We start from the raw sequence: 8,137 nt of genomic DNA on the forward strand, positions 1-8,137 counted from the left end.
ATGGAGCACTGTTTGGGCCACAGGAATTTTGAGATGGTCCTCCTGTATCTGGATGACGTCATCATCTTTTCCAAGACGTATGAGGACCATCTGAAGAATCTTGAAGAGGTCTTTGTGCAGCTGACGCGATGTGGCCTAAAGCTGAAACCGTCCAAGTGTCACCTCCTGAAGCCTCAAGTGCAGTACCTTGGGCACATAGTCAGTGCTGAAGGAGTGAAACCAGATCCCGAGAAGATCTGCGCGGTTCAAGACTGGCCAGCACCCAGGACGGTCAAGGACGTGCGGAGCTTCTTGGGATTCGTTGGCTATTACCGACGCTTCATCGAACACTTCGCCAAGGTGGCCGCGCCCCTCCATGAACTACTCCGCGGCAAGTCGGGTCAAGAGAAAAGGAGCACGTCCGTGGTCTCCTGGACAAGGGAACACCAGGCGTCCTTTGCCCAGCTCAAGCAGGCCCTGCTTGAAGCACCCCTCCTGGCCTATCCTGACTACGAGAAGCCCTTCCGGGTCTACACTGATGCCAGCCACCGAGGCCTGGGAGCTGTGCTCTCGCAAGTCCAGGACGGTTCGGAGAGGGTGATTGCCTACGCCAGCAGGGGCCTCAGGAAGACGGAGCGGAACAGCGAGAACTACTCCACCTTCAAGCTCGAACTGCTCGCTCTCATCTGGGCGGTGACGGAGAAGTTTAAGAATTATCTGGTTGCCACTCCCTTCGAGATAGTTACCGACAACAACCCCCTGGCCCACCTGTCAACAGCCCGACTGGGGGCACTGGAGCAGAGATGGATGGCTCGTCTAGCCAACTTTCGCTACACCGTGGTCTACCGAAGTGGCAAATCCAACGGCAACGCAGATGCCCTATCCCGCCTGCCCACTGAAGATGTTGAGGAAGAGGAGCAAGACCGGTCCGAAGATGTTGAGACCCCGGTGTTCAGGCAACCCAAGGAGTGCAGAGCGGTTGTCACCTCCGATCCCGTAGTGGCCGCTATGGACGCCTCTCCTGAGTCGGACCCCAGTGACCAGTTGGGATTCGATTGGGAGCAGATACAGGAAGGGAGTTCGGTGATCAAAGGCCTGAAAGATCTTCTCCATCAACAGAAGCGACTCACCAAGGCGCAGAGGGTCAAGGCCGACCCCGAACTGGTCAAACTGCTGAGACATCGTGACCGCCTGAGCCTCCAACAAGGACTCGTTGTGCGCACCAGCCTTGACCCTGGGACCCACCAGACACTCCTGCAATGCTACATGGGTAACAGGTCTGCCTTGCTCTGAACGGTTAGGACAGCAGAAGCTTACTTTGGCTCACCCTCAAAATTGACATCGGAATTAACCAGCGAGGGCCATACAGCCATACTTCACTGGACCGCCTGTAATCCATCCGAACACAGAAGCTAAGCAGTGAGAGGCTGGATAAGTACCTATATGGGGGACCTATAGGGAATATCCAGTGCTGTATTCATCCACTGGGGCAGCACGCCTGTTAATACTGTTGAGGTGCAGCCACAACAAACTTGGACCCCCTCCTTCTCTTTTCCTCTCATGCCCCAACTGTCCATACCCATCTCTGCCGACACTGTGGTGGATATCGTAGTGGTGGTGCGCAGTGACCTATGCCCTGTCCGATTGCCGATACCGTATATTATATATAAAAATTGGTACTAGGCAACACTCTACCGAAACATTTTCGCTCTTGTTGAATTATCTTTATTCTTGATATTGTCATAATAAGTGGCGGGAGTCCATCACGTATGGTGCTCTCCGATAATCACATAAATGGTGTGTGGATATAGTTATATGAACCTATTTTATTAATTAAGCTTTCAATTAAAAGTTACGTTTTATTGTTACATCATCTGTACATCCATTTAACTGTATATTATATCAAGTGTGCCCCAAAAACCTTGTTGGTTCTTCTTTAGTCTTCTTCTATAGACTACCTCCATTCTCAGCTTCCCTACTGGTACAGGTCCATTTGCTGCCAAGTCCTTTCCCCGTGGTCCTCTCTACGCGTTTCTCCTCCCTTTCAAGATCAGCGGCTTCCTCAGGAGTATTGGATCCAATACTCCTGAGGAAGCCGCTGATCTTGAAAGGCGGAGAAACGCGTAGAGAGGACCACGGGGAAAGGACTTGGCAGCAAATGGACCTGTACCAGTAGGGAAGCCCCAGAAATACCGCAATCAAATTTGGACTGCACCAGCGGTGGGAGCTCACCTCTGTGGATCAGGAGCCTGTCCCCTCATTCCAAACAGCAAGTAAATTCTGTTTTGCAAAGCAGCATCTAACCACTATGTGCACTTAAAGTGGGGACTGTATCTATACTAACAAACGTTAATAACAACTTATCAAGCCCTAAGACTAACCATCTGGATGATTGCATGCATAAACTAACCTGCTAAATACTAGTATCCAAGGGGAATTGTTTGTCATTTATGTATGTATGTCCTGTCCATGTTGCTGGCCACAACACAATTTTTATGAAATTTTAAAATAAATATACAATTTATTCTGCACAAGCGCTGCTTGAAATCTTTGTTTTCTTTGCTTGTTGTCTTTTTAAGGGGTTGGTAATCCCCCTTATCTAAGCAGCTGCAGTGCAGAATAATCAGCAAACAGCGCTCATACCTGTGCTATATTGTTTTGAAAAGAAAACGATGAACTGACAAAAATACGCAATGACATCCTCCTGAAGATGGAAATTTGAGCCTCCGCCTGTGCACAGCACGTTATACAGTCTTGTGTCTGTGTGTTTTTAAATGTCAATAAATAATAATTATATCTTTTTAATTTATTGCTAATGTTGTTCCTCTCAATACCTGAGACCATAATGTAAGTATCGAAAATGACTGTAAGTTTACTGATTGGTCACAAACATGCCCATGTCACGTATAGAAGTAGCACATTATATCCCTGTAGATTGTAAGCTTGTTGTGAGCATGGCGGTGATTCTGGTTCATTCGCTATTTAGGGAGTTCGGCTCCGTCCCTATGCTTTTGGGACCGCAACTGCGCATGGGTCTATAATGCACATGTGCAGCTCCCCTTTGCGAATGGCTTCGGAGATTTGCATAGTCACCAAGCCGTCCGCAAGCATCGGGGCCGGGAACGCCCAGCGTCCCCATTAAAATGCTGGACGTTGCCATGAGTACGCGGGTGGGGCGATGTCTACCGGCCCCGTCTTCGTCCCGGCGCTTGCAAATAAAACTCAGTTTCTATTGAATTTTATTTGTGACGGCAGGAGAAGTCATTCGATGGTCGGCAATACCGTTAAATGATTACTCCTGCAGCCGAGGCATGTGAGGGGATTGTGTTGTCGTTACTCATCCCCCTCACGTGATAACGAGAATCGGCGGCGGCGGGCAGGCGTTCGGACAGTGCTTGTTAATCTGCCATCTTCGCAATTTACGGAGACAGCCTGAATCGGCCCCATGGCCCGCTTACTGTTCTGCCTGTTTAATAATAACCAGGAGCGGTGAATGTAGAGCACAGGTGTTAGAAACCAATGGGTGTCCCAAAAATGTTGAGGTCCAAAATACAACCCACACTAAGCATTTGGTTTCATGTTGTTTTTTGACCCACCCATTGGGTCCAAATCCCCCATCCCATCATAAATCTGCCGCGACCCCACCATCATAAACTATCCATGCAGGATTTTTACAAATGTAATACGCCAAAGTAATGTTCCCGTAATGTTGCACTAGCACTTCCGCCTAGGGCCCAGCACATGGCTTTTCCAGCAGGATCTGGTGGCATTTATAGCATAGGGGGCATCCGGCCCTAGGATGGTCAGAAAAGAGCTGGTATCGCTAGGGCAATGGTGTCCAGAAGAAAAAGAAGCCCCCTTCCACAAACTTGACAAAAAACAAGAAGAAAAGAGGGAGCCTGAAGCAAGTGACTAGTCGCTTACAGACAATGGGGGAGATGTTTCAAGCATAGGGTCCAGATGTACTAAGTTTGAAAGTGATAAAATGGAGAGTGATAAACTACCTGCCAATCAACACCTAACTGCTATGTCACAGGTTGTTTAGAAAATTACAGTTAGGAGCTGATTGGTTGGTGGTTTATTACTTTGTTATATCACTTTTCAAGGCTTAGTACATCATTGCCCTTGGAGAGAGATAAAGTGAACTGAGATAAGGTGCCATTGAGCTTCGAACTGCCATGTTACAGGCTGTTTTTTTTAAAAACAACAGCTAGAAGCTGATTGGTTGGTACTTTGTCTCCAATTATTTGAAGTGACTGTAAGTTCTCTGATTGGTCAGAGCATGATCTCTCTTGGGCCCTTATTCTGATCGGTGCGGATATTCCCGAATTCTGACGGTGCGGTCCGCACGCCACGCTGTGCGGCAGTGTGCGGCCATCGTCCGTAGAAACGCCCACGTGTCCTCCGCATTCGGACGGACTCACTCTTTAAGAACAGGGCGTGTTTACGGACGACATACAAACCATGCGTGTGCGTGGGAAACACTCCGATTCTGCACGGTCTGACTGCGTATGCACGGCCTTCCCGCGTCAGAACGGACGCGAACTGGCCACTACGCACAGATGCGGTGTACTTACGCAAAAAAACAGACTACTGTTATCTGAGTTCCCACATAGATCACATGACACACTTATGCAATTATCAAACCACTTTGAGCACAGATTGTTGCTCCTGGTCATCTGTTATTTAGCTAATTGATCCTTAAACACTTACAAGCACTATACATTAACCCTAACATTCCCTATGGGGATAAAAATGTGATCTACCCTTTTGCTGTGTACATATCTAAACATCCACATGTTTGTTTTTTAAATGGTTTTTATACTTTTAATGTTAAATACTAAAATAACACACAGACAACTTCTTAAACAACGGCAAACTTTTATTACCAAAAAAAACAAAATTGAACCAACATCAGCCGTCCAGCAGCAGGACACAGAGGTCCTCCACATGAGCGGTCATCCGCCTCAGGTCCTCCCTTAAGCTCATGAGAGCCCCTCTTACTCCCTGGGCTGGCTCCTGGTAATCTGTGTGCATGAGAAAGGGGGTACAACATTAATTATGCTACTCACGTACACCTTGTACAGTCAATACTAAGTACCTACACCATGAGAAATCATACATACAAAAAAAGCCTTATCCACTCTTGTATGTAAGGTCATCAAATATATGATCATGATGCTGCCACCACACACACACACACACACTTGTGTGACATATACATTTCACAATCTATATATCAAAAACACAACCACACTTGAGGATCACTCACACTTGTCCTGACCAAAGACTCCTCACTCAACTCAAAACATACACCCACTACAACATGCCACATTGACCCATACATATATACCTGCATGTTACTGCTTAATAGCTAAACTGCATGATAGATAGATAGATAGATAGATAGAATAGATAGAATAGATAGAATATATAGAATAGATACCACAGGAAAATGCTAGGCTACTCCCTCTTCCCATTACTTCATGATTCCTTGTCACATTTGCCAGATAGGTGAAAGTGCAGCACTAATCCGCTTCCATACACCAAACAATTTCTAAGGTCAATCCATCATACATAATACCTTACAAAAATACATGACAACAACACGGGCACACTGGCTAGAGGGGTGCCCATGCAAACTGGCCACATGGGACTCCAGTATAAATCAGGCCTGCCCATATTCCATTGCTGTTTTATTGTTGCTTCTATACAAAGAGCCTCCATAAATAAACACTCATCACCTACATGAGCATCCAGATTGCACGTTTGCAGCATGGCCCTATAAGACCAAAGTGTGTCTGTTGTTTCCCATTTTTTGGGACTACTCTTTACTATATTATAGGAAAATTGAATCAGCTGTGCGACATAACAAACTGTACCTAACTCAGTAATGAAGCATTATGTCTACTTACCCCTGCCAGGCAGCTCCACCAGGTCCTCATCCTCCACATTGGGAGGTGGTGGCACATCGTCGAGGGGTAGGGGCACCTCCTCCTCCTCCACTTCGACCTCCTGGCCGACCTCCTGTGCCTCCTCCGTGTCCTCCTCTGAGACAAAATTCTGGGCCTGTGTGGCCTCCTCAATGGCCACCTCCTGGGAGGCCTCCTCACTGACCACCTCCTGTCTGTCCGCCTCTCTGCCCACCTCCTGGGCCTTCTCACGGGCCTGTCTGGCTCTCTCCCGCGCTGTGGGTTAAACAAACAAAATGGGTGAGTGTCATTTGACTTTGAAATTACTCTAACAAGTACATCTCATAACCACATTATATATGTGTTATATATCACACATATAGTATATGGCTTTTCGATGTCATAAACACCCAATTGACCTCATGTAATATTAATATTAAATAATGTTAAAATGCAAACACTCACTGGCCTAGATGCACTAGCCTTCAAAAGTGATACAATGAACAGTGATAAACACGCAGCCAATCAGATCATTCCTGTCATGTCACAGACTGTAGTTGTAAAATGCCAGGTAGGAGCTGATTGGCTGCCTGTTTGTTACTCTCCATATGAACAATTTTGAAGCAGACCGAATCCTGGCCACTGTCATTTATTTGTATTTTGCGAAAATACTTACAGCGCTGCAGACGCCGCCTCAGAGCCTGCAGACGCTCCGGCTCCCGCCTCCGCAGGTCGGACCATCGCCTCTCCAGTTGGGCGATGGTCCTCCGCACATGAGTGCGGGCGAATATGCGGCGCCGGGCCGCAACATATGCCCGGCGCTTATCCCTATTAGAGATGAAGGGGCCTGCCTGCCCCAGTCTCCGTTCCATAACTGCCACCAGCGAGAGCAGCTCCGCAGTGGAGAATGGTTGTGCTCGCTGGTAGGCAGCCATTTTAGGAATGGCACTAATCAAACAATCATGTGCTGTCATTGGTTGGGCAGAGTGATATTTGGTATTAACTTTATTGTTCATTTTAACACTAACAGCGTGTATGCGCCCGAACATACGGCTAACCCATTACATCGCACACCATCCTAAACACACAGTCTAAACTAAGATGTAAACACATTATATATAATCTATAACATTCACCAAACATGGGTATAAGCACCAGGTGAAATAGTCTGCATCACTAGACACTTACACCTAACTCAACAAGGTACTTAACAGCTATTTTATAATGAAAGCTATGCAACAGAAACATAGCAAATAGTGGCAGACCTTTTCCCAAAATTAGGCCATGGTGCCATGTGTACACTTACCTTCTACTGGGCCATACTACAGAGGTGGAATGAACATTAGCTAGAATCCTGGCTGAATTTGGAGTGCTTTCACATGTGATTTGGATGCTAGCACTGATTACTTGTGGCTAAGTGGTGGACTGGATTGACATATGGAATGGGTAGTGTCAGTTGTACTATATAGCAAACAAGTGCACAGTACAGAAGTACATTCAAATATACATTGCATGTCTGACCTCAGTTGTATTTGGTCATTGGTGTTGGAATCTGCATTTAGCTAATAAATCAGACTTACTGAGTTTGCCAGGTTTTTTGGAAATATTTTTCAACACCAAGGGGCGGGACGTATGCGCCGCACGGTTGACGCTGGCGTACGGGATGCGGCCGTACGGAACGCAGGTTGCAGCTGATTAACGCCAATTACAGAAATAGTATTTAAAGTTGTCCTAGAAAGGCAAACACTTGTTGCAAACATGCCAGGCTCAGAGTCAGAGGAAGACCAGGTGGTGCAGAATCTCTTGGCACGCATGGAGGCCAACACCACCTATGTGCCCCTCAACCCAGAGCACCCAGATGGCCCATCAACATCAGGCCAATCAGCAGCAGGGCCATCCTCAGCATCAGCAGAATCATTGGGAACACAGCAGGTGGCTTCCCAACAGAGTAGCCAGCCCAGCACTTCAGGTACAGCAACCGGTGGCCGTGGCCGTGGCAGTGGCAGTGCCCGTGGCCGCAGTGGGGCAACAGAGGAACCAACCACAAGAAACATGGCATATGAACCGCGGGAGCTTGACATCCTGGTGACCCGGGCACGTGATTTAATCGAGTGCCCAGCGGTGAAGTTGACACACACAAGGAGATGGAAGATCTGGGAGGAGATAACGGCGGAGATTAATGCAGTGGCTCCACAAGTTCGTCAGACGGAGCACGTTAAGAAGAGGCAAGTACATGTGTGTTACAT

General features: G+C 47.3%; 1 pseudogene; it reads left to right on the forward strand.

Annotated features, from left to right (window-relative positions):
* Positions 1–1,340: 1,340 nt before the first annotated feature.
* Positions 1,341–1,459, forward strand: LOC146056796 (5S ribosomal RNA; annotated as a pseudogene).
* Positions 1,460–8,137: the final 6,678 nt, after the last annotated feature.

This window comes from Crinia signifera, unplaced genomic scaffold (genome assembly GCF_055691185.1).
Source record: "Crinia signifera unplaced genomic scaffold, ASM5569118v1 HAP2_SCAFFOLD_89, whole genome shotgun sequence".
In the NCBI taxonomy this organism is placed as follows: Eukaryota; Metazoa; Chordata; class Amphibia; order Anura; family Myobatrachidae; genus Crinia; species Crinia signifera.